The sequence below is a fragment of the Miniopterus schreibersii genome, assembly GCF_964146895.1.
Source record: "Miniopterus schreibersii genome assembly, chromosome: 15".
Lineage (NCBI taxonomy): Eukaryota > Metazoa > Chordata > Mammalia > Chiroptera > Miniopteridae > Miniopterus > Miniopterus schreibersii.
Window position 1 is genome coordinate 30,825,795 of NC_138115.1, and position 27,803 is coordinate 30,853,597.

At 43.7% G+C, this 27,803-nt stretch overlaps 1 long non-coding RNA gene across 4 annotated transcripts in view; it reads right to left on the reverse strand.

Moving 5' to 3' along the window:
• Positions 1-2,316: 2,316 nt before the first annotated feature.
• The window catches only part of LOC308567860, a 122,046-nt gene continuing 96,559 nt past the window's right edge, over positions 2,317-27,803 (reverse strand). For all 4 annotated transcript variants that reach the window (XR_014000388.1, XR_014000389.1, XR_014000390.1 and 1 more), the window contains one exon: positions 2,317-3,318. This is a non-coding gene — a long non-coding RNA (uncharacterized lncRNA). The remainder of the gene's footprint in view (positions 3,319-27,803) is intronic.

The window sequence follows — 27,803 nt, forward strand, 5'->3', positions numbered from 1 at the left end:
ACTTATGAGCCCCCCTGCATCAAATTTCAACCACTATGAGGTTCATCATCATTTTTTCCCCAGGCATAAAGCTGACAACTCCCCCTGCCGATTCCTATCACTGAAATCACCATTGTTTCTCTCTCTCATTTTTATCTAGGTTATTAGTCAGGCAAAATGTCTAAATTCTCCTTAATAATTATTTATAGAAAGGCCACACACACACACACACACACACGCAAGCGTGCACACACTCACACACTCTGGGTTGGAATTCTTTGGTGAGCTTTTAAAATAAAGTCATAAGTGAGAGACAGATGGAATTTCACAGAAGAACCCACCCATATAACCACAGCTGAGATCAGCAAGTAGCATCTGTAGTGCCCTGGAAGCCTCCCTCATGCCCCCTCCCAGCCATTACTCAACACCACCACCTGCAAGGGTGACCAATGTTCTACCAAATGTTAGAATTTGATGCCCAATATTGTCTCCTTCATGAAACAATTCAGTGCAGTGTATGTTTTATTTTGCTCAGGGTTACACTGATCCCTTGGATTACTTCCTCTCTCTTCCTGATCCCTCCTCCTAATTCCCAGGGCATGGGATGCCACCCTTAAATTTCCCTTAGAATTCAATGGAGAATGATCTCGTGAACCAAGACAAAGAATTAAATGTCAGGAGAAGACAAAGACAAAGAATTAAACATCATGAAGATGAGATAAGCATTTCCACTGTGCCCTTCTAAATTCCTGACCCAAAGGATCTATGAATATAGAAAACTGTTTATTGCTTAAGTTGCTAAGTTCAGCAAGCTTGTTACATTGCAGTAGACAACCAAAACACAAGCTCCAAGTAGGGGGACGTGCAGTACAGAACGTCAAGAACAATTTTCTCACCCAGATTACATTTGATCACATTATTACGCGAAACCTACTGGGCAGCTGCCCAAGGTCTGGAGACAGAAACTGTACCAGCATTATACCCGCGTGTAGGAGTATTAGAAATGGGTAATGGCCCTGATTCACTATCTCCCACTTACCAAAAATAAAACCCCTGCCAACTACTCCAAAAGCCAGATTGAACAGATGCACTCAGCAATCTGGTTCTTCCCTTTATTAGCATTAATTACAATCATTTTGTTTTTACTGGCTTTATTTTTATTAATATCTCCCCAACAAGCCCTCCCCAAAAATAGAACGAATGCCTTCATACACGGGCAAGCTTCCACGGGCTCAATGATGCAAGCTAGGTATGTCTCAAGATAGGCATGACTTAACCTTCTCCACATACCCAGCACTCGTGTCAAAAATGGGTTGGGACTAAGGGTTCACACTGATTGAGGAGCAAGCGACTTCATATGTGGACTCATGACCACCTGTCGGACTATGTTCCACTTTGGGATTATGATTCTTGGCTCATCCTCCAACCCTGAGCTATGGAGCAAGCTTCTCATCAACTTCTCTCAGTCTATTTCTCACACTGAAAGAAGAGAAAAATCCACTGAGTGATGACAGTCAGCATTGCCTTATATTCTCAGAGCCCAAAGGAAGACATCAGGCAACAGTTCTGCTAGAAATAGAATAGACTGATTCTCTCTTAGTCCCCTTGTGGTTTGAAGGTTATAGAAAGCTGCATTTCTATTCATCCATCCATCTACCCATCCAGTAAACACTCATCGAGAATCTGCTCTGTGGCAGAACCTTCACTGAAGGCGAGACATACAGGGATGAATACTAGAAAAGACTCCATTTTCAAGGTTCAGCCCAAACACGGTTGCCTCTGTAAAGTTGTAGTAACAACAGTGCTGTAGTATTCATTTCATTTTCCTCCTGTGCTCTCTGGAAAACTAACCTCCCAGTTTCCCTTCCAGTTAAATTTGAGTCATGTGACTAAATTCTGATCAATAGAAAACCTGGTAAGTGTGACACCTGTATGACCATCCTAGCCATAAATCCTCTGAGGAGCTCTCCCCATGCCTTCTTTTCCTTCTGGGGTGGTGCTTGAGGCCATGTGTTGAAGATGGTGAGTTCACATGATTGAAAAGAGCCTGAGTCCCTGAATGACCCTATGGAGCAGAGCCACCCTTTATTCACTTTTATTGTGTGAAGCCACTGAGATCTAATGTGTTTGTTCCTTCAGTTCTTTACTCCCTCTCTGTGCCTTCCCCACAATTAATACAAAAGTTTCTTTAATTGCTTCATGATTCAGGGTCTGCTCAGGAGACAGAAATAATACCAGTTGTTTTTAATGGTGGTAAAATACACATAACATTTACTATCTTAACAATTTTTAAGTGTACAGTTTGGTACTGTTAAGTATATTCACATTGTTGTGCAACCGATCTCTGGAACTTTTTCATCTTGTCAAATTCAAATCTGTACCCATTAAACAACTCTCATTTTCCTATCCCTCTGTCCCCTGGGAATCACATTCTACTTTCTGTTTCTGTGAGTGTGACTACTCTAGCCATCTCATATAAGCGGAATCATGCAGTATTTGTCTTTTGCATCTAACTTCATAGCATAATGTCTGGATGGTTTAGCCATGTTGAGACATATATGTCAGAATCTCTTTCCTTTTGAAGGCTGAATAACATTCCATTTTATGTATATACCACATTTTATTCATCTATTTATCTGTCAATGAATACTTGGGTTGCTTCTATCTCTTGTCTATTATGAATAATGCTGTTATGAACATGGGTGTATAAATATTGCCTGAGGCCCTGCTTTCAATTCTTTTGGGTTTATACCCAGAAGTGGAGTTGCTGGATCATATAGTAACTCTATTTTTAATTTTTTGAGGAACCGCCATACCATTTTCCCTAGCAACTGCTCTACTTTTGATTCTCACCAACAGCGCACAAGGGTTCCAAGTTTCACATCCTCGCCATCACACCAGTTTTTTTAAACAGAGAGAATTTAATATAAAAATTGTTAACTTGGTAACTGAAAGAGTAAAAAGGAAATACTAAGGTTTTAAGAAGGTAACAACTGCAGGAGGCAGCTAACCCCCCTAGGGCATAGATACTTAGAGGAGTCTCCTGTGGGGCCCAGATCCAGACCTCGGAGGAGTGGGTGTAAGCAGGATGGTACTGTACCTCTGAGAGGTGACAGTGAGGCTGGCTGGTTCTTGATGTTGGAGAGACAGCGAACTGGATTCAGCTGCTGCTACAGGAGTGAGCTGCCATCGTCAAAGTGCTGCTGCCAGGCTGAAGAAGCATTGCAGGAGTGATGCGCACAGGAGCAGGAAGCAAGCAGGTGAGGCAAATCCCCTTTTCCTTCCCCTGCTCTGCAGTCTTCCTCTAGCGCCCCCTATTGGCAGAGCCTAACACAGCACCTGAAAAAGCGGAAATGTATTTTGCCGAGTGCCAGCCTCAGCATCAGAAAGCAGAGTACAGGAGAGGGTAAGCGGGGGATAAACAGCAACCAAAGGAGACGACTTTGGGTGGTGAACACACAATGCAATATACAGTTGATGTATTATTAAATTGTACACCTGAAACGTATATAATAATATTAAGCAGTGTCACCCTAACAAATTAAATAAAAATTAGTAATTTTTTTAAAAAAAGAAAGAAAGCAGAGTATGGAAGGGCAGGTTTGAAGCTGAGAGGCAATCGCTTAATAACTGGCCTACCACACCAGGAGTGACCTCCTTGCATTGCACTCAGCACTTTCCCTGCTTTGAATGGGAGTTTATTGGAGATGCCTGAACTCTCATCCCAATATACATTCCTTTAAGATCAGTGGTTAACTGATCTCTGTATATCTTCCTGATGCCCCGGCCCCACCAAAGCCTAGCACAATAATTATACATAGTTGGCATACGATGATTTTGTCCATCAATGATTTCATGATCGCCAGTAAGTAGAATGGCAGTGGTTAAAAGTAAGCAGGAAGTGAGCCCAGATGAAGCCCAACCAAAGTGAAAGTCACTGCAGACTTGTGGATTAAATGATATTTGGGCTGAGGTACTTAAAAATGTTTGTGAAAAGCAAGGTCACACCAACGCTTAATTAGATTTATGTAAGATTTAAGATGTAGCCCAGCCGGGCATGGCTCAGTGGTTGAGTGTCGACCTAGGATCCAGGTGATCCGGGTTTGATTCCCGGTCAGGGCACATGCCCGGGTTGCGGGCTCGATCAATGACTCTCTCATCATTGATGTTTCTATCTCTCTCTCTCCCTCTCCTTTCCTCTCTCTGAAATCAATAAAGATATATTTAAAAATTAAAAAAAAAGATTTAAGATGTAATTAGAGGTATCCCAAAAACCTGCAGTTATCTTGGTATTGGAATCTTAACTCTGGCAAGAAAAGAGGTGGAAAGCCAGAGAACGGGGCTGTCCCAGGGCCCTCATATCCTCACAGGCAGCCTGGTCTTCCCAGACTCTCTTCATGCTCTATTCACAATACTCCAGGCTGGTTCTCAGACTCTACACAGAAAGATCTGGCAGAGACCTGGGAGAGTTGGTGGCCCTGTTATTATTTCTGCTTAACTAATTATCCCCAGATTTAGTGGCATAAAACAACCATTTTATTATGTTCGTGGGTTCTGTGGATCAGGAATTCAGAATGAACACAGTGAAAATGGCTTTTTTTTTTTTGGCTTGAATATGTCTTGAGTCCCAGCTGGGAAGAGTCTATGGCTGCAAGAGACTTCCTGGGTGCGAGCTAGAATAATCTGGAGACATCCTCACTTACACGCCTGGAGATTGACGCTGACCATCTGCTGGGACCTCAGCTGGGGCAATCGACTGGGGTGCCTACTTGTGTCCTCCTGCAAGGCCTGGACTCCTCCCAGCATGGCAGCCTCAGCGTGGTCAGGCTTCTCACATGGTGGCTCCGGGCTGCACAGCAAGTGTCCCAGTAGGTAAGGTGGAAGCTCTCACGTCCCAGCCTCAGAAGTCATGCCATGCCACTTCCACCTCATTCTACTGAATACAATTGTGTCACAAGCTCACGGATATTTAAGGGGTAAGGACACAGACCTCATCTTAATCAGTGTCAATATGACCCACTGTGGAAAAGCGTGTGGGATGAGAAGCACTGTTGCGATGTTTTTGGAAAATACAATCTGCCACAACTCTAAACCCATTCTCACATTTTCCAGACGAGGGTCCTGGGGTCTGGAGAACTTGGCAAGGAGCTTGCAAAGGCCCTGCAGTCAGTTCTCAGAGGTAGCGGAGATCCCAGCTGTGTTCGTTTGCTAGGGCTGCTGTAACCAAGGTCCGCAGGCTGAGTGGTTTTAAACAGCAGAAGTATATTCCCTTCTACTCTGAAGGCTCAACGTCTGAAATCAGGCTTTGGCAGGGCCCTGCCCTCTCTGACTGCTCCAGGCCATAAGGCTTCCTTGCCGCTTCCTCCCTCTGGCCGTGCCAGCACCCTCGGAGCACCTTGCAGACACTGCACTCCAATCTCTGCCTTGTCGCCACCTGGAATCCTCTGTGTGTCTCCCTCTAGGCATGCCCACCTCTGTGTCCGAATTTACCCTTTTCATAAGAACAGCAATTATATTGGATTAGGGCCCACCCTGATGACCTCATTGCAACTTGATCACCTCTGTAAAGGCTCTTTCCAAATAAGGTCACATTCTGAGGATTTGGGACTTCAACAGTATTTGGGGGGGGGGGGGCACAATTCAACCTACAGACCATCCTTCATGAAACCCATGGCATAGGAGAACTTAGAGATTCACCTGGCTGAGGCTGGGAACACAAGCAGCAGCCGTGCTGAGGGAATTTCTCTGCCAGGTAGGCTTGGGCCAAGGCTCTGAAGGGGCTTCAAAGAGAAAAGGGGACTGGAGTTGTTTGAATGCGCTGGCTTCATGTCACTGAAACATCGATGGCAAAAATAAATGGTGGGTGGAGAGTGCCGCTGGAGGGGATGCTAGCAATTCCAGTGAGAGATCAGCTGCTGGGCCCATTCCCCTTCGCCCATGCTCAGGGGTGACGATGAAACTGCAGAAGCCACTGGGGCCCCAGCAGCTCTGGCTTGGCTGACACACAGTCCACTGGCAGGCAGAGGTGGCCGGCGGGGGACGAATAAGCAAAGGCTATTCTTGCGCCCCGGCTCTGACTTGGGAGAGGGGCTTTCCCTTCCTTCATCAACACAGTGACACGAAGCACATGACACGGAGGAAGACAGTAAGGCCGTGGGGCTTTAACCAAGCGGGAAGGAGCCCTGGGCTTGGGGGAAGCTGGATTTCACCTTGTCTGCCAGTGTCCTTTCCCCCAGGGTTCAGGGGGATACAAAGCGTTTCACCACAAGCTCATCGGAAGAAGCACAGCAAGAATGGTTGCTCTTTACTGGGGGCTAGTGCGGGCCTCACACCTGCTGAGTGATCTGTCTACACCGCCTGCGGCTGCTGCAGTTCTCATTGCCCCTCTACCCCCTCTACTGTTTTCTTTCATCTGGCTTCTGGTGTCACTTTTAGTCCCCAAACTGCATCTTTTTGCTTTTAATTTATTGATTTTTAGAGAGAGAGAGAGATGTGAGAGAATCGAACCCAGAACCCTTCGGCGCATGGGCTGACACTCTACCACTGAGCCACCCCAGCAAGGGCCACACCTGGGTTTTTACCAGAACAGCGGATCAGGAAGAGACGGTCCTCCTCATGTTCCCGTCCCATGACGAGACGGTCCTCTTCATGTTCCCGTCCCATGACACGATGTTTTGGACTAACGAGCGCCCTAGGTCCTTTGATGCTCCTTCCGTTAAAGGCCAAGTGGGGTCTGTCTACCTTCCCCTTGAACCCGGCTGACCCGGGCCAGTGTGACAAATAGATGACAGCAAACGTGACCTGGGAGGCTTCTCGCAGATCTCACACAGCGGGCTTCCTGAGGCACTTCGCACACGCTCATGTTACAAATCATGCCACACATCACACACGCATTGTGTTAACATCACACAGAGCTGCTGCCAGGGCAGAAGGCACTGTGCGGATCGTGAGCTTCAGTCAGACGGGCCTGGGTGACGTTCACTAGCTGCGTGACGCTGGCCAAATTATTTACCTCTCAAATCCAAGTTTTACCTACACACAAAACAAAGATTGTCACAGCAACCTCGTACAGTTGTATTGAGGATCAGGGTAAATAATGAAGAGAGGTGATGAGTAGTTAAGCGAGCATTCAGAAACTACTACTATCCTTACCCAGAAAGCTTTTCCTTTATAAACCAACTCACGATATTATTTGTTGTCTTCTACTTACATTTTAATTGGTTTGAAACAAAAATTATGATTCTAAACACAGCCTAAAGAACGTATAAATTACAGCACGCAGAGTGAAAGGCCGTGCTCGCTGCTCCTGTGAGTTCACCCGAAAGTAAACATTTGCCCTGTCGCAGGAGAAAGCGCATGCCGCACACACACCTCCCTCCACTGAGGCCCCGCCTGCCCTAGAAGACAAACACGTTCCATGTAGACCCCGCAGGTCTTCCAGCTTTAGTCTGAGGTCATCTCTTCTGTCCCCAGAAGCTTTTGAAAAGAGAAGCGCAACAGAGAAAGAGGCCTCAGCCCTTTCCACAGTGCACTCAATAAGCCAGGGCCGTATTAAGCTGCTTCCATCTCAGGAACCCTGTGTCAGTCCGTCAGCAAAACACTGTCGTCACCAGGAGACTGAGGGCCTGGGCAGGGCTGGCTCTGCGGATGCTGAGCGGCATAAATGGCCTCGGGACATCAGTGCTATTTTGGCTTTGAATTTGCTCAGCACTTATACCTCCGAGCTTGACTGCTGAGCAGCATCTGCCCTTCACTTTCTCCAGGGTGGGGGCCAGGATGGAGTATTGGGGTCCAAGTCTTCCTCATGTCTAATTCCCGGCTCTAAGGACAATACCAAGAAAACACTCAATTAATTATATTAACTGAATGAGAGATTCATGTGTAAATGATCAGCTGGGCTTTGTTTGTTTTCCACTTACATTGACCTCCACCTCTGACATTGTCACTCGGCACTTCTTAAATTTGGACTAAGGAGTGGGCAGAAAACAGAATTTACCAAGTCCCTACCATCTACACATGGTACATTCTCTCACTTCATTCTCCCAGCAACTCTATTTTATGATGCAAAAGGGACATTCAGAAAAATAAAGTGATTCTCCTAAGTGCCCACAGATAACGGGTGGCAATTTCAAGATTCAAATTCCAATTTGCTGACTTAAAAGTTCATGATCTCTCCACAATACAGTGACCTTTCTCAGAATTAGAGGGAGGTGCTGGTTGGTATAGAGAGAAAAAAAAGGGGGGCTAACCTTTGAATTAAACTGTCTTTCTGCTGAATAGCATCCAAATAACTTTAAAACATATTTTTATTGATTTTTAGAGAGAGAGAGGAAGGGAGAGAGAGAGAAAAACATCAATGTAAGAGAAAAACATTGATCGGCTGCCCCCTGCACGGCCACTAACAGGGATCAAGCCCACAGCCTGGGCATCTGTCCTGACCAGTGATCGAACCAGCAACCTCTTGGTGCATGGGACGATGCCCAGCCAACGGAGCCACACCAGTCGTGGCTCCAGGTCACTTTGACAAATGGGAATCTATTCCTGTCACAGACAGTCTGGAATGGGGACCACCATTCACTCCACAAAACTTGACGGAGCAGCCCCTACATTCCTGGCACCGCCTGAGACAGATAAATTACCCCCCAGAATCAGCTCTCAGGGATGGCCCAGGAAAGCTCCCTTGACCTCTCTCTTAAGGAAATCATTCAAAATAAATCTGTGTAACATACATAACATTTTTGCAGCAGTAGCAGTGGTGGCATTGAAAGAATAGCGAGTCCAAAAGAAAATGGATTTAATTTTAGACTTTTCATTCACATCAGAGGAATATGCACAGGCATCAAGATGGCTATCAGACGTGGGACAATGGTAAGAAGGCTGAAATTCCTAATAGTGTCAGAGGCGTGTGACGTGCTCCTCTGCAAAGCCCAGATTGCTGACCCGCATGCGCCTCTGCGTCCCTCCTCCTCAGTGTCCTCCTCACACAGGCCGGAGCTCTCATGGCCCACGGCCCGGCAGACTGCTGGCCCTTAGTTGACAGATGCTAAGTGCAAGTCTCTGCAGAGAACAGCACTTGAATGTCAGCAACTGTTACTGGCCCCAATTCATTTCCTGCCTCACCTGAGAAGCTGATGTGTCTCCCTCACATCAATGTTTCTCTCTCTCTCTCTCTCTCTCTGTTTCTTTCTCCTTCCTTCCCCCTCCCTTCCACTCTCTAAAAATCAATGGAAAAAAATATCCTCGGGCATGGATTAACAACAACAACAAATAATTAAGATGGGAGGGAGGTGTGGGTGACTGTAGCACAGGCGAGCCCCGAGTGGAAGGAGAGGAAGCTGGTTTTCAACATGAAGGCCCACCGGTTACGGGGGACCACACGGGGGCTGGCTGTCGCCTGACTTTCTGTTGGAAAAGCTGCTTGTGATGTGATGACTCAGCTCCTCTCCTGCGAGTGGATCACTCGTACATTTCAACCGCCGATGACTCTGCTCTGTGCGTTTAGAGCTTCCTCCATTCCAGCCTCATTCTTGGGACGTTATTTCATCCTTAAACTTTCCAGTTTCCTCCCGGTTTCTGCTGACTCTTTCCCCAGGCTCGTATTCTTCAAAGGTGACTTCCAGTTTTTCATATTCCTTTTGAACAGAACTGAGCCTGTCAAGGAGTTCACACTTTTTTCTGAATCAATGTTAGCAAGCTCCGGGGCAAGTTTTTCCCCCTGTTTAATAAAAAGCTGGCTTTTTATTCAACCTAAATTTCCTGAACAAAATATGAGACCTGGGAAAAATGTGACTTGAGCTCCCATAAGAAGCTGTAGAAGTGAAAGTACAGGCAGGCCCTCAGGCAGCGTGGCCACTGCCTCGCACAGCTTGCTGGGGATCAGCCAGAAGTAAGGCTTCAGGGAGGTTCACAGCCCCTCCGGGCCATCCACACCCCCTGAAATCCACTTTCAGCAGCAACAGGTCCTCTTGGTGGGAACCTGTCTGCCTCAGAGCAGCCTGTCTAATGCCAGCTAGATGACTGCACCCACATCTTTATCTTTTACCCTGGGAGTTTTCTCAGGTGGATTTAAACGTCCTGCCTTGTTAGCATCTCCCTGGCACCCTCCTGGCTGCAGGCCCACCCTCCATGCAGATGTGTGTTCAGATAAGCGAGCTCATTTTAATACAAACATAAGCACATGTAGCGACGTCAGAGCTGATCTGGCTAATTGGCGCCATTGTTCCACTTCATTGAAATGAACCGTCAGGGTGGATGGACCTGTGCACACTCATCCAAACAAACCCTCCTGGCCGTCTCTGACCCATGGAACTGGAAAGAACTTTCGCTGCAGCCCAGCTACTCCCAGAGTTTCGTGCATCGTCCCTACTCAACACTACGCTAGATTTCTTTACTGGTTTGTGTCTTTTTTGATTGTTTTATCCTATAGTTTACCTATAGGATCTTCCTCTTATGGGGTGACCATTCTTGGTCGCCAAAGCAGCTGGCATGTCCAGTAAACAGAGTGAACAGATTCGGAAGGAGAGAGTGGAGGGGATCTCTGGAGAGAAACAGCACTATCTGCAGGACTGAATCTAAGACACACAGCTCAACGGACGAACAGTCTTTTTCAATTATCTTCCTAAAGGCATATGTCATGAATGTAGGATGCACTGTATGTGTTCAACATTCCCTGAATCCATGAACGAAAAAAATAAATCAATAAAACAGGAGCTCTTCTTACCGCCTGGTTTCACCTCTGCCCTGCAGATCCGTGCCTGCCCCTCGAAGCTAAATCCAATGGGCTCTCACGGCCTTGACCCCCGAGCAGCATTTGACAAGCTGACTGCTCCCTCCTCCTCGACGGGAGTTCTCTTGGCTTCACCGACACCACTGTCTCGCTAGTTGCCTGGCTGATTTTCATTCACTGGCTGATTCTCCTTCGCGTTCCCAGCCTCCACGGTTCTGAGTGACCTAGGGCTCAGTCCTTAATCTCTTTCTCTTTTTTAATATACACTATTCCCTTGTTGATCTCATCAAGGTCCGTGACTGCTGGCTCCTCCAGGCATATCTGCAGCCTGGTCTTCTCCTCTGGACTCCCAGTCTGTTTATCCAACCACCTAGTTCTATTTCCACCTAATGTACAAACTTAACCTGACCATCAGTAAGCTCCTCATCTCTGCTCCTCCTGCCACCCTCCTGTTTCAGCTAATGGCCCCTCCATTCCCCCTGTTGTTCAGATCCTTGGGGTCATCCTTGCCCTCATCACCCAGGGGAAGACAACACCCTAGAGCCCGGTGGAGCCACGTGACAAAAGGAACCCACTTTCCTGAATGGCCCACAGCTGCCCAGCAAGGCGGGGCGACCTGCCTCTGGAATGCGACAGGCAAGAAAGAAGTTCTAAGTCATCTAAACCACTGGATTCCTTCGTCACAGCAGCTTACTTAGCCTGTGCCCTAACACAGGAGGTGAGGGGCTGGAAGTTGTGAAGGTAGAAACCATTCTTTTAAGGAGTCTGAGCATGCAAGGAGGAGAGAACCGAATAAGACTGTTGCTGGAATGTTTTATTGAAAAGACTGTAGGAAGACTTGGCTCCAGGGGAAGCTGCTGAAATGCAATCAGTTCACTGAGATACAAGCCTGGCTCTGAAACAGTAAATCTGCTGAGCATCTCCCCGAGAATTGGAGCCCCTCGGGACTTTGGGGGTGGAAGGGGAGCTGGGAGGGCTTAGCTATCTGAGCCCTGTTTAAAACTCCATTCCTTCTTGTTGAGGTAATATACACGGTGCACTTTTAAATAGTGGCATTGATGACCCAACAGAAGGAAGCACAGATTGAGGTCTTTAGTCCTTACATGGGTGAGATTTTTGCACTGAACCCTCTGTTCAAGCCTTTAACACATTTCTGTGGAAATTCTAAAAGTCCTGTCAACCACCTAGAGTAACTCTCCTGGAGATACTGTGTACGGCCCAAAGGGGGCAGACCAGTTTCCTGTAGAGTCTGGGGAGCTGTGGCTGTGGCTGCTCCTCTGCAGGGACCTTTGGAGGTGAGGGAGTTGATATGGAGACATCTGTGGGGACTCAGGGGGACTGCCCCTCCCAGATCCATAGCTGTCCGGGGTTTCAATTGCACAAGCCTTGCATTTCAACACTTTATTTCAGGGAGCTGAGAGCACCCTAGGAATGCATGTTTTGCCTTTCCTAAGGTTTGATCAGCAGTCAAGAAGGGAGCAGCCATGAACAAAAAAGAAAACTCTGCAGGGAAGTGACAACAAAGTGGCAATCCTGACAGATGGAGCAGGAGCGATCAGACCATGGAACACCACATACCAGACACACACACACACACACACACACACACACACACACTATGCAAACGCAGCTGCCCGAGTGGCTGGGCCCCAGGAGTAACTCTGCTAAGCCCTTGTGCCTTGGCACTCCCGATACAGGTACCCAAAGGGACATTATGTTCGCATCCTAAACACTGATGGGCGCCACCACGTGACTGCAGCTGCCACCCCCTCTCAAAGCTCTCAAACGGAGAGCTGGAGGGAGGAGAGGAAGGTAAAAATGGCAAGAGTTAAACATTTTTCTTTGGAGTAAATGGAACTGTGCCGACTCCCAGAGCTACCTGCGTCGCTTTGACTCATTTGCCAACACACTTACATAGCGGAATTAAGATTAGCATCCTTTCCACTTATTAAATTGAAATCTCCTCTGTAGCCTTCGTGCAATTTGGCACCGATATGAAAGACTGCAGTCAAAGAAGGTGTAGCTGGGTAAGATGTGTAATCAAATGCTAAAGATAATCATTGTTATTAGCATAATGCCAACTATCCATCATAAGATGATAGAAGTGAAAAGCATGGAAATTACATCCTGAATCAAGGGCCTGTCTCTGACTAGACAATGTGAGGACAATTTCACTCTAGAGCCCACGGTCCATCTTAGAAGGATTCCACTGGTGGTGGCAAAGGGATTAAGGTGACAGGACACCCGAGTGGCTCTATACAGAGCACTGAATATGCAGAACGTCTCTTTCAATAACATAAGCCAGTGTTCAAGGCATTACCATGTGTTGAGATAAAAATTTTTACAAAGGAAAAAAATATTCTGAAATTCAGTAATCCTTTGCCAGCTGCTGCAGTATCATGATTGGCAAAACTTAAGTTGGCAATCACACATTTTTATAAAAAGTAGGGGTTAGGAGAAAAACTATAAAAATGGTATTGATATGCATTTTTAAGCTCAAAATAAAAAGAAGTTCTAGAAAGCAGCCATGTTCCAAATCAACCAGAATTTGTGGCATAATTGGTTCTTTACTCTTCAGAGAACATGGCCATGGCTCTGTGCCCTGAAGAGACAGGAGTGCCCACACATTTTAAGTTACGTGCATTCAATATCTCTGCAAAGTTTTTTGTTGTTTTGTTTTTTGTTTGTTTTTCTCTGCAAAGTTTTAATAGCAGCCCTTCTGGCTTGAAATTGGATGCCTTTAGTACTTGCATTCTTCTTAGTTTTACTTTTGCAAGTCTCAGCAAAATACTTTTGTAATCCCCAGGCAAATTCACAAATTCTGGTACTGCCCAAGGACATATTTTCTGGGCTGACTCTCCTATCCATAAATTGGGGATTGGAACACGAAGAGGCCTCAACCCATAAACTCTCTCATATAGTTTACAGCATGGGGTAGCAGGATTTGTTGTCTTCTTTGGGGACTGTATTAATCAGGGTTCTCCAAAGAAATATAACCGATAATTTATATATATGAAATATCATAGGAATAGGCTCACATGGTTATGAAGGACAAGGACTCCTGAAGTCTGCTGTCTGCAAGCTGGAGAACCAAGAAAGCTGGTGATATAATTCAATTTGAGCTCAGACATGTAAGAATTAGGGGGCTGCTGGTGTAAGTCCCAGTCTGAGTCCAAGAACCAGGAGTGCTGATGCTCAAGGGCAGGGGAGGATGGATGTCTCAGCGCAGGCTGAGCGAGTGAATTCACCCTTCTTTTGCCCTTTTGTTCTGTTGGGGCTTTGGGTCAACTGGGTGCTGCCCATCCATACTGGTGAAGGTTACCCTCCCTATTTAGTTCAAATACAGGTTCAAATACTAATCTCTTCAGGAGACTCCCTAAATACACACCCAGGAATAATATTCCACCAGCCATCTGGGCATCGCTTAGCCTAGTCAAGTTGACACATAAAAATAATCATCACAGGGACTACAGTGAACTGCTCAGATGTTGGCCAGCCCCTTATATCACGAGTTAAAGCCACGCAGCTACGACTCAGAACTTCTAATTTTGAGGCCAGGGATCTTTTTTTACTATGCCCAAGATGGCAAATACATTTCCTTTTGAGCACCAAATCTGACTGGAAAGGGCTGCCTGGAGCCTCTATGGAGAAGGTGTATCAGGATTTACCAAAAAGGGGCGCTGTGATTGACGGGGGGTGTCTGGATGGCTGAGCGATAGGGAGCGTGAACAACAGGGAGGGAGTCTATTTGCTGAGCCTAATCAATACTGTCTTCTCTACAAAAGTTATTTTTTCAGTCCAGCCCCCTACAGAACAATTAAACCATGATTTTATTTACAAATAACTTTCCACCAATACATCCAGTTGACTCTTACATATCCTCTGGATCTGCTCAAACGTGGTTTTTTAGGGAAGCTTGCTCTGACAGTTTTTAGGTCATTTTCTGTTATACATCCCCATTGTACTAGGTTTCAACCCTTTAGCTCCTGTAACTCAGTTGAAATATCTATTCATTAGTTTGGTTATTGGATTAATAACTATGTATTTCGGTCTCCCAAGTAGTGAGCTCCTGAGAGCCAAGGCCACGTGCTGTTTTGTTTACCATTGCCTCAGGCCAGTCATGTTATCTTTCACTGCATACCCTTTCAGGAGACTAAGGCACATGCATCCACACCTACCTGACCCAGGTTACAAACTTGGAGACACTGGAATTCGAAATCCTGGGTTTATGAGTCTTTATTCTGCTCTCAACTACAGTTTCCTCTCTGCCTATATCACACAAATGACCTGTGCTGCTCTCTGAAGGTGCTCATTTTAGGTGACAGGAAATGGTGGCAGAGCCAGGAACAGAAACAAAAATCTTCCCATTTCAATGGAGGCAACATGGTGTAGCGGAGGGAGGGCCAGACTGGGGTCTACAGACCCGCCCGAATTGGTCACCTCGCCCTGCCAAGTATTAGCTTAACAATCTTGGAAAACTAAATTCATCTCTTTCCATCAGTAAAATAAAGGAGTAGAGTCAGTAGTTCTTAAACCTGTTTTTTGTGTGTGGAACTGTTTCTTCCATGACATTTCAGAAATCGCAGGCAGGAGCACAGAAGAAGGGGTGAAGGGGGCTCCTCGGAGCGGAGGCGGGAGGAAGGGGCTGCGCCCGAAGGTTTGCTCGCCGCCTCTCCTGTGCCTCCGGGGAAGCTCCTGGACCAACACGGGCACCCCATTTAAAAAAACGTTAACATTTTGAAATGATAAACTGACAGGAAGTTGAAAAGATAATACAGAGGGATCCTTTATACCTTCACCAGTTCCCCCCAATGGGCCCTTTTAAAAAAAATGTTCAGCACAACATTGAGAATGTACTTCATTCCACTGAACTGTATACTTAAAAATAGTTAAAGTGATAAATTTTGTTATGTACATTTTATCACAGTGAAAAATGTAAATGCAAAAGCCCATTGGCTGACTAGTAGATAATCCTCCTAGGCTCGTTCAGCTCCAAATTCTACGACTGCACGGATCCTAAACGTTAGGTCATCCCCACTGCGCTCTACAATCCTGGACTTTCAGGGCTTGAGCGTCACTTAGACATCAGCCCGCGGATGACACAGCTCCAGCCTTCCGCCTCTTGAGGGCTTCTCTCTGCCATGGAGTTTAACTAGAGTCTTGAATCAGGCCTCTAACAAATGTGCTTCACAGAGTGGTTTTTATTATTTCTTTATTTTCATTTTTTCCACTAGTAATTCCCTGTTGACTTTTTTTATGAGCTGCCGGAGCTGGTTCTTCTGGCTTACTTAACTCACTTTGATTTATCTGGTGGCGCAAGTGCACTCTTCTCCATCCCTCCTCACAGTGGGTTTGACAGTCCTGCCTGATTTTCCATTTCCAATGTCATATTACAGAGTTCTTTACGGCCACACCACAGCACACAGGCTGCACGGAAATGGCCATGGGCTCAGTAAAACTCATTTCCCTTGTTCTTTTGTTCTTTTCTTTCTTTTAAAATATTTATACATGTAAACATTCACATGTAATTTCACATGGATTCAATACATACTGTTTTAAATGCAGTTTTTAAGTTGGCTTAGCTTTTCCCCTCCCATGCATCTGTACTCTCTCAACCTCCATCATCTCCCCCAGACACAAAGTTGCCCATGTTAGCCACCTACTGTATATGCTTCCATGCTATTCTTTATGCTCATGTATTCCTAAATAAATGACTGCACATAATGTACATACATATTCATAATGTATATATTTATACACATATACATATAGAAAGGTTTTGTCATTATTTTGCAAAAATTGGAACACATATTTTTGAATCTTGCATTTTCTCAACCATAACTCTTTTCTAGTGGCTGCATAACATCCTGGACTGTAATGTGTCATAATTTATTCAACCATTCTCCTATCGATGGGCAAAAGGTCCTACTTTTTGCCTCTAAAATAATGCTGCAAGAAACATCTCTGTATACATGTTCTATATCTGTGCTTTCATTTCCACGGGTCAGATGCCCAGAAGAAGTATTTATGCTTCAAAATGTATACACATTTTAAATTTTAACTGATAGTATCCAAATGCATTCCAACAATAGCTCAGTTCGTCTTCTCGCCAGCTTTGTATGGTTAGTACACTTGGCCCTGCTTTCCCATCAGCAAGAGAGGTTGTCAATCTTTTTAATTTTTGCCGTCTGAAGTGGTGACACTATATACCAGCTGGAGAAAGCTTTCCTCTATTCCTTGAATAATGGAACCTCTTATTTTACAATGAGTTTCATGTATCCTCTTGTTAATTTTTCATTCTTTTGCATTAGAAATATCAACCCTTTGTCTATTCTCTTGTTGCATATATTTGTTCCACATCTATTATTTATTGGTTGACTTTGCTTATAGTGCTTTTTTTGTGTGATGACACTTACTGTGCGCCAGGCATTATTCTATGTACTGAGGATTCAACAGTGGACAAAACAGACAAAAGTCCCTTCCCTCTAGAATCTCATATTGTAGATAGGAAACGCAGTCAATTAAATTAACACAGTCAGTTAATATGGTTTTTGAAAGTTGTATGTGGTCAGATAGGCCTGACTTTTCTCATAGCCCTCTCGATTGCCCGTCTCAGTTAAGAATGCCTCTCCCATCCCTCAGCTGTGTGTCTGGTCTCCTAGAGTTTACGGCTCTTTTTGGTTTTTAAACATGGCTCTTGTAAAGGTTATCCCCAGATTAAAATTAGGTAATATCTTTAATTCTGAGAATTTTGTTGATTATTTAATCATAATTATATCAAGCTTTCCCTTCCTGTTCCAGTCTTCAGAGATGCCTCTCTATGTAATTCATCAAGGGTGCTGCCATATATCGGAGTTGTCATGAATTATTAGATTCAACCATATGAAACTGCCATTTTCATAGATAAAATGGTTGACTATCACTGCATACATATGTTTCAGTCTATAGATAAGAAGTGGAAAAGGAACATTTTGTGTACAAAATTTTAGTTAATTTCCCCTCCAGCACTTTGAGGTAGGTGGTATTAGAGTCATTTTAAAAAGAAGAAACATTCTTATAGAATTAAGGCATTGCTACCTCAACATTATTAAGAGGAAGAACTAGATTAATCTCCTTTGGTTGATACAAAAACCTACATGTATTTCTTTTGGCATCAGAATTTAATTCAACAGGAACTTATAAAGCACTCTCTCTATAGGACTTGGAATAGCGCTGAGGACCTTATATGCATATGTGCATAACCCCAGGACACAGGCCTTAGTGTGGCCAGGGACTGGGGAGGGGGGTGGAGGCGGGGCGGAAGGGCTCACTGGGGAGAAAAGGGGACATCTGTAATATTTTGAACAATAAAAACAAAACAAAACAAAAGGTGCTGGACAAGTTTAGTACCTAGAACAGTAACCAGTACAAAGAAATACCCGATAAATGTGGGTTAAATGGAATCCTCTATCCTATAAGAGGTTACACTGCAATGGGAAAATAAAACATACACAGAAATCAGTGTAAGAGAGATTTCAGGTGTCTGATGGCTGTTATAGATGAAACATGCAAGTCTCCTTTATTTTATTTTTTAGAACAGTAAACATTACTTAGATATATGCGTACCATAGTACCTAGCACATAATAGACATACAGTAAATACTGGTTTATTCAATTAATTAAATAAGCCAATTCATTGTAAAAATATTTGGCAAATAACATATAGAAAAGAAAATTTTTAAATAATCTATAATCCCACCATTTACACACATACCGATTTTAAAAATCCACTCCCATCTATTTTTAATTGCATAATTTAGGTAATATAAATAATTTCTATCCATTTTAACTAGACTTTAGATATTAAGTAGTTGTCCATGTTGTTAAATATTCTTATTAAAACGATTTTAACAGCTCCAAGTAATTTTTTGCACAGGTGCACTGAATTTAATTACTCATCACTTCTTTTCCCCATAAACATCTTAGTTGTTTCCAAATTCTTGTTATCATAAATAATACTGCGATAAGCTTCTTTGGACATAGATCTTTGTCTGCTTCTCTGAATATTTTCTTAGGATAGATTATTTAAATTGGAATGGCTGAGTCAAAATCTATGAGCCTCATTTGGGCTGTTGCTACATATCACCAATTTGCCCTTCAGAGATATGGTACCAAGAAATGATCCATTGAAAAGTATATTGGGATACGGGTATGAATTCTGGAAATACATTTTAAAACCAACTTGTGAATACTTAAATTTACAAAAATCAAGAAGTCATTTCATTTCTCCCTCATCTTGATGCTCCACTCAACTCCCTGTATCCATTCCAAGGTATAAATAACCATCCATTTTTTTGAACCAGTTGCTCTCACGCTGGGATCCAAGATGTGCCCTGACAAGTCCATGGACCCTTGGGTATTCTATATGCATTTAGTGTGAGTCTGCAAATGTGTGGAGGTTATTTTCCTCTAGAGAAGATACTCATATCTTTTATCAAATTCTCCAAGGGGTCCATGACTCAGAAACAAAGAACTTTACCTCTACAGTGATGTAAACAACTGAGCCATAATCTCAAATTCCCTATAATTTTTGCAGCAGGTGGGAGGAAATGTTAGGTTCCAAAGAATTTCTGCCTTTGAACTGCAGGCTATGTAAAAACTAAAATAAACATGAGATAGTAATAAAATATGTGATTAAACAGTGTGGGCACAAATTGGAGATATTTGCTTGCAGACAAATTGAAACTTGGACAGCAGATTAGTGAAGTAGCCACATTTTATGACCTTCTGGTCTTTATTAAACAGTGCCATTTCCTCCCCCATTTTCATAGAGAGCATTCTTCTTAAACCAGTACTTCAAAGCTACAGGCCTTTTTCTCATTTTACCTCTAACTCAGACTAATTACAAAGAAATGAATATTTTATCATTTTTCTTATGATAACCAAAGGCTATTGAATTTTAGAGTCAGAACCATTTAATTCTATCATTAAAATATACTATTGAAAATGACTCCCTTCATATGTAAAAATGCACGAGCATTTAACAAAATTTCATGATATTTAAACTATGAAATAGGATTTTCTTCTAGAGAACCAGTCACACTGAGACACAATTCAAAAGGTTGAATCCTTCATAGTCACCCTGATTAGGTATCCCTCCTCTTGGCTATCTTCCTTCATGGCTACTTTTTAATTTGTTTGTACCTAAGTCTAAACTTGGCCTGAAATTCCCTCTTCACCCTTTTTCTGAAAAAACAAAAAAACAAAAACCCACTCAGCTTCATCTCTCTGCAGCACAATAGCACCCTTGGGTGTTCTACAGAACCACAAATGTCCTTCAACCAAATGCCCGGGCAATGCATTGTCATGGGACAGCTTTCTCCTGATACTAATGACAACCTCTGAGGGTCAGGTTGGCGTGTCCCTCCCGGGGAGATCTGCTAATAAGCAATCAGCAGCTCGGATCAGGGCAGCCCGCATCCTACCAGACAAGCGCCAACACGAACTAGCAAGCAAACAACAACGACAACCAGAAACACTCACACCAAAGACAACCAACCAAACAAACGAAACCACGCAAGCATCGAGAAAATTTTCCCCACTCAGCTCAACACACCAAATAGCTCCGAGGCAGTCATCTGTCCTGGGGCCTGATCGCTCAGCGCCATCCGGCAGGGACAGGGTAAGAAATCGTGAGGGTGGCGGCAGCCACACACGCCTACCCGTGGGGGTCCCACTTCATCAGCCGCGTTCGTTGCCAACTGAACCCATTTCTTTAGCTCCTTACCTCTTCTGCCTGCACAGCCTCCCTCTCCACAGGGTCTCTTCAATGTACAGATGTTCTTAAGTGATAAAGCTGCGGGAGAGTTACTTGGTCCTTATGTTATTTTAAGAATATAAGGAGACATATTATGGAAGACTTGGCTAATGTTTCTAATTTACTACCCAACACAATGTATCACTTCATTCTCAGATGGAAAAATGATTACAGTGATGTGGTTCTGCTTTAATAGTTACTATTTATTTATTTACTTTGTGGCCCTTATATGTGGTTAATGTACCTTGGGTTCATTTAAATCTTGTGAGATATATGTTCTTGTGTCTATTTTACAACTGAGAGAACTAAGCCTCGGGAGGTTAAGGAACAGGCCTAAGTAGGCCAGGAAGCAGCTGACCTTGGATTTAAAGCCGAATCTTCTTGACATTTGAGGCCATGCTCTCAACTCCGACTGTACTATAGCACTTTGCATAGGACCTCACCTCCAGGACTACCCCCCATGAGGGCAGTGAACTGGCAATTTGCCCTGGGTAGGATCGTCCAGCAGAGCGAGTCCTTTGAAAGGGTCCTTGTACAATCTTATGTAGAAAATGTGTCAGGATCCAGTCAGGGAAGCAGAACCATTCTTAACGATGTGGAGTGTGGGATTCGTTCTTACCCCGTTGTGGGATCTGGTAAGAGGTCTCTGGAAGGCTCCTGCCTCTGCAGGCGATGGTGGGCCTGAAGCATCTGCAGATCAGGGGGGCCGGCAGCAGGGAAGAAAAACCGGAGAGAAGCGGGGAAGAAGGGCCAACTGGAGTCCACATCTGTCCCACCCCTGCCGACCCTGATGACAGCGAGCGCAGAACACGCCGGGACCCTCCGCGATGCTGCTGCGCACGCCCCGGGCTCGGGCCTTGGAGAAGCTGAAGCCGGGGAGCTGGGGGAGCTGGGGGAGCTGGGGGAGCTGGGGGCGCTGGGGGTGCTGGGGGTGCTGGGGGAGCTGGGGGCGCTGGGGGCGCTGCAGGGCCGGCTGTGAACCCCGGCACCAGATCAGGGGCGAGGCGTGAAGCTGCAGCGAGCGGTACATGCTCACTTGCACTGACCTTGCCGCTTCGCTTCCAAATCTTATGCAAGTTCCCCTTGCGGCCAGTCCTAACCCAGAGCCATATAAAGGGAATGGGGGGAAATGAAATTCCAGCTCAGTTAAATCGACACAGTACAAAACCACGAGATACTTCCGACGGGTTTCATGATCAGAGACTTCTATTCAGCACACACCCACGCTGCCAAATCACCTTTTCTACTCAAAATGCCTTTCCTCCCCTCCTGAAACCCTACCGACTGCATGAATGAGACAGACTGTCCCTGATATCACGGAGCTTATAAATGAGCCCAGACTGCTCTGAGAACCAAAATAGTAAATCCATACTTCGGGGTGAATTTGAAACAGGCTTATCATGAGTGAAGTCCTTTTAATTCCATGGGGGTGTTAAACACATTGGTGACCACTGATCTGTGTTCTGGGAGAGCCTCCCGCTCTGTCTTTCACAGAAGCCGCGGAGAAAGCACCCTCCCATTGCAATCAGCTTCATTCAAAGGACTGATATCCTAGGTGGCATTTTCCCTCCTGCACGCCCCTGTTTTGGTAATACATAATGGAGCCTATGCTAACGTCTCTGAGTAGAAAAGGTTTCTCTGATTCCAATCAGGAGTTCTCACAAGACGCTGAATGAGTTCAAGCAACGCGAGTGACACGGTCGTCTTTGTCTTTTAAGAAGACTTATGTGGGGAACAGGGAAGGGCTCGAACAGGTGCAGGCTGGGGGAGGGCTGACAGAGCCTCGGAGGTTGGATGAGAAAGATGATGGTGAAAATGGAGAGAGGTAGGTAGAGTCCAGGAATATTCGAGAAATAAGAGTCCATAAGATCTGGTGATAAATTAGATATGTCACGGCAGGAGGAAGAGTTTCAAGAGTGGCTTCAAGGTTCCTGGCCCTTGTGAACAGGGGGATGGAAATGCTAGTCGCTGGGATACAAAACATGGGGTTTTGGGGGAGATCATGAGGTCACCCATGGACATGTTGAGATACTCAATGGGAGGAGCTTCTGAGGCATCCAGATGGAGATGCCAGTCGTAAATCCCGGGCCTGGAGCTCAGAGGAAAACTTTGGGCCCAAGATGTGAACCCAGGTGTTAAGCATAGGTAAGTGGTAATTAAAGCAACGGAAATTAAGGCATTTTCTTAAAAAGAATGTGGAGTGATTATAGTGTAGTGAACTTCTTTTTGGCCGCCTTTTCATTTTGAGGGGAATTATCCCTGCAGGGAAACCCATGGGATTAGGATTCCCTTGCCTACCCCTAGAAGGTTAGGGAGCAGGTAGAAGACCTAGACTCGGCCATAGGATAGTTTAACTCTTTATAGCTTGACACAAAGCTGTAGAGACTGTTGGGAGCTCACTTGCAGCGGCGACAGTGGGAGTGGCAAAAGCCCAAAAGTTGGGTGGGCAAGTTTTGCCAGTGCCAGTGTCCCAACCAGCGTGTCCCTGTGGGGTGGTCTTGGACGTGCTCTCAGCTACTTGGTGTCTGTTGGATTCTCCACGTTTTTGAAGCTGGGCCTTTAAACCTCCTTTTGAATCTATGAGTTGAGTGATATCCTATTAAACTATTTTATTGCTTAAGTTAATCAGAGTTGGGTTCTGTGGCTTTCAAATAAAAATCCTATTTATATAATGTGTGTCATACACAGGTAAAGTAATCCTATAGGAATTAAGACATTACATTGCAACGACACATTTATACATCTGCCTCTTACATCAGACTAGTGTTTTAGAACTACCTCTTGATTCAATTAGTGGCTTGTAATATCAATTTAGTGGGTCGCCACCATCATTTCTTACAATGAAATATAATAGCATATTATTAAAAAATTAATAGGAAAGGATGGAATGACTAAAAAAATCAGAATAAGTATTGTTTTTGGAAACCTGTCTTGGCTCCATGTATTGAATGATGCACTGGTTGTGAATATAAAATGTATTACCATGAGCCACAGAGACTCCGTCTTCTCTTAGGAGAGAGGAAGCTGCCAGAAAGCGCCGGTCCTTCCTTAACGATGAGAAAAGACTGGGTAATCCACAAAATCCTAACTATTCTTGAGCCCATCCCACAGGTGAGGCTGCAAGACAACCATGTGAAATGAATGACAGAGGGTGAAAAGAACTTCAGAAGTTCATGGGACCCATGAACTGATTCCCTTTGGGCAGAGCATGAGGGAAGGAAGATAAGGTCATTGAGTTCCATTAGAGGACAAGCGAAAGCAAGCAAGGGACGTGTCCTGACGAGGTGGAAGGTGAGTGGAGGCATTTAAATACCCTGCCTGTCATCGGAGACCATGCTGCTATGAGGTCTTCAGCGAGGAGACTACATTTCAACCAGAATAATGTAATTGACAGTTTATTAAAAACAAGATTTATAAACACCCAGGCAACACATGTTTTCCTTTCTACAGAACAGATGTTTTCCCAAAAAGCTGTGTGTAGTAAAAAAAAAAAAAAATTAGTAGTAAAAGCAATTTCCCCTCATTGTCATCACTTAGCGATATTTTTTCTTAATTTCTCACGAATTTTCAGTTGACCCTTAAGATTTCTCTGTTACCCTCCTCTCCAAAATTAATTAATCATGAAAGCATAAGGGATTTTTTGATTGAAGATAATTTTTTTCTGTAAAGTGAGAAATGTTTTTAAAGTTTCTTAATTTATATTTATTATATATATATTTAAAATCTCTTAATTTGTATTATTAAAACCGAGAACATCAAATCTCACATTAAAGAACTATAAGTGGAAATTCTTGGGTAATAACATATTTGTTCTAAATATGAATATTTACACTAAATATGAATCCATTAAGGAAGAAAGAAAATGGAAAGAGGGGTAGGATACATTATTGTGTGACCACCATGTCAGGCCCTGTTTTAAGCTCTAGGGACAGAGCAATGAACAGAGATCATTTTTATTTATTAATATTTGCCTCTTGGGAGTACGGTGCTATGGAATAGCCAGTTGGAGACACCTGAAAATTCATAAATGGACTTAGGTCGACAGAGCCACATGAGCAAACACACTGAAAATATTCTTATAAACTTATTTCTTGCACAATCCTTACAGCTTAACAGCTCTCTCCTTATTAAGGCATCCCCCTTAATCTACTGTTAAAAGACATGTGCTTTCTGCCCTTAGGAGCTCTGCAAAGCAGCACAGTTTAAAGATCATGCAATGGACAGAGGGAGGGCATGTGTTGTGATCCCTACTGAAGTCTTTTCAGCCCTAACAGCGCAAGAGAAAAATCCCCAGCAGCACAAGTAACGCTCGAATGTGATGCGCACATTGTTGATGTGCAGAGAACACCCGTTAGGTGCGAGACTATGCTGGGCACTTCCACGGAAGCCACCCCCTTATTCCAAAGACGCAGCGTTTTCAACCCGCAAATTATTGAAAACATGCCAATGAGGCAGCTCGATTCTACCAGGAAGAAAAATGTGTATTTTTTCAAATGAGCCTTAATAGACACATTCCAGTTCCATGTAATTTCAAAATCAACTTTCAAAGATGGATGCCAATAAAATTTCAACAAGAGGTTACTAATTTTTTTTTCTGTGATTAATTATCCTTCTGATATAGAGAAACAAAATCACAAACTAGAAACTAGTGGCAAATTACCAAGAGGTCTTAGCTTTCCCAACACAAGTATATTAACAAGTATATTCAATCTTTTATATGACATGAGCCCGTTCTTGGCTTGAATTTTTGGATCTCTCTCTGTTACACTTAAGCCAGAAGGAGAAAGCCAAGTCGCAGGACATTCTGTAATGGAATGGAGAGTCAAGGGTCTTTTCCCCGGTGACAGCAATAAAGGAGGTCAACAAAGGGGCATTTTTCAGTTTCTTCTTTTGCTCTTTTATGTTTTACAATTTTTCTAGAATGAAAAGGCATTGCTTTTATAATGCGGGGGGGAAATAAGAAAAGGACAGGACGATGGAATTATTTTGGTAAAGTCTATTAGAATCTCAAATATAAAGACTTACAAAAAACAGTTACTAAAAATCAATTATTGATTTTTTAATGTAATAAAACAACCACAGCTATGTCATGCCTGGACTCCTTCTGCTCATTTACAATCAAAGAGTCCTTCAGGGCGAGTTTGAGGTATTAATTGTCCTTGCTGCTAGCTTTCCCCGTCTCTCTCAAATGGTGCTAATGAAGGTTGATTTATATGTTCAAGTCCATTTGGCCAATACCTGGTCTTGATGTAAGACCTTTTGTAATTACAGGGTTTTTTTAAACAGCCGTGAGCCTTGACAAGACTGTTTCTCTCAGAGGCAAACGATCTATCCACTCTTTCCCCAAAGACCCAGAACTCTGAATATCTAATTCACCATCTTCATGACTAATGGGCTATAAGAAAGAGCCAAGATGTGTAGAAACATTAAAAAAAAAAAAAAGAAGCCTGCAAAAGATCAGCTGTATAAGCAGGAATTGAATTCCGATGACTCACAGGAGAAATCTAAAAAGAGTCGAGAGAAATGACGTAGGCTTCGGAGTCAGACAGGCCTGAGTTTGAATCCCAGCCTTGTCACTTACAGTTAAGTAACCAGCAAAGATTTCTAACCTCTTTGAACCTCAGTCTCTTCATTAGTGAAATGAGGCACAGAACAAAGTGGCTGTGAGGATTAAGTGAGATGACATCTATAGCACAGGCACATGCAGATGTAAATAGAAACCTCACTCTCATTTTGGAGGGTGACCTGGGGGATTTGAAATGACACACGGAAGACACATATCACAGCCTGCCACACACTGTATGCTCAGTATATGGTGTGGTGATGAGCGTTCCATAAAGTCCTCAGGTCTTCACTCATCTGGAAGTGGGTAGGCTGAGCTATTGCCCCAGAGGATACAGAAGGCCAATTTCAAAACCCAGAGTTGCTGACAAATGATGTTGGTCCAGGTCTGGCTAAAAATAGCAAAACCCCAGGCAGACAGAAAGGAAATATTCTCTTTATACTTTTTATATTTCTATTTCTATGGGCCTCAGATGAAGGGGAGCATGTAAACAAGTGCCCAAGACCAGTTAACATGAGACCCAAAGCTGAACGTCATTTGCAGGTGACCGAGTCCTACAAACTCTGTCACCTATATCTGATGGTTACACCAGAGCACTATGAGCTCTAAAGATTGAGGGGCCCTTCAATAGGACCAAATGGAATGAACTGTAGGCACCATCCACCCTTCCTCAGTAGAGAAGGGATGAAAATGTCGATGAGATTTATTCATTTCATCATTTATTCAAACCTACAACCTGCTTATTCTGTGCCAGGATGCCAAAATAGGGATGCTGAGACTTTCTAATGCAGGGAGGCTGGTGAGTGATTTACATTCTCCCCCAAGGGCCCTCTCAATATAAATGAATGGATAACTATATATGTGACATGGTTACTGTTGCTTATATATTAGAAAATTAAAGTTCTGAAGATGGATGGCGGTGATAGTGGCACAACAATGTAAGTGCACTTAATACCACTGAACTGTATGCTTAAAAATGTTAAGACTGTCAATTTTATATTATATATTTATATAATTTTAAAAATTAAGATTCATTTTTCTTTTCTTAACATTATGCATTGACATCCACATAGACAAATAATTGACAATAAGACAATAGTCCTCCCTGACAACAATACAAAACAAAGTTTACATGGAAAAAACAGTCATCTCAATTACATTGAGATGAAAAATAACAGGCATAAGGAAAATGTGGGTGCAATACTTCTGTAATTCCTTGTCAGCGATGTCAGTAAATTTAGGTTTTACAAAGTCAAGTCACCTCCCCCAACATAATCGAGCCTAAAATGGCTCCAAGCTATTGAGAGAACATGGTAGTCGGTACTCAACTGCATATCAGCTATACTTGGCCAAATTTTGCTTTACACTCATTATGAAATTGTAATTTTTAACTAATGCATTTTCATTAGTATAAGAGAATTCGAGATTTCCATTTTAAATTACCCAACGTAAGCAGTGATCCTATTAGTAGTTCCTGGAAGTGCTAATACATAATTTCTATTCATAGACTTATTTGAAAATTCTGCCAGCATCACAGAACTAAGAATACACTAACATTCAGATCCTATCAGTAGGACAGGACACTGAAGGGACACAACAAGGACTCAAACATGTCCCCAGTGATTACTTGCTTGCCAGCACCCAAATGGATCTCAGAACCATTTCCCCTAAAGCTGTACTTCTGGGCAGCTTTGTGTCCAACCCACAGGGAAAGGGCCACATCCCCTGTTCCTGGGTTA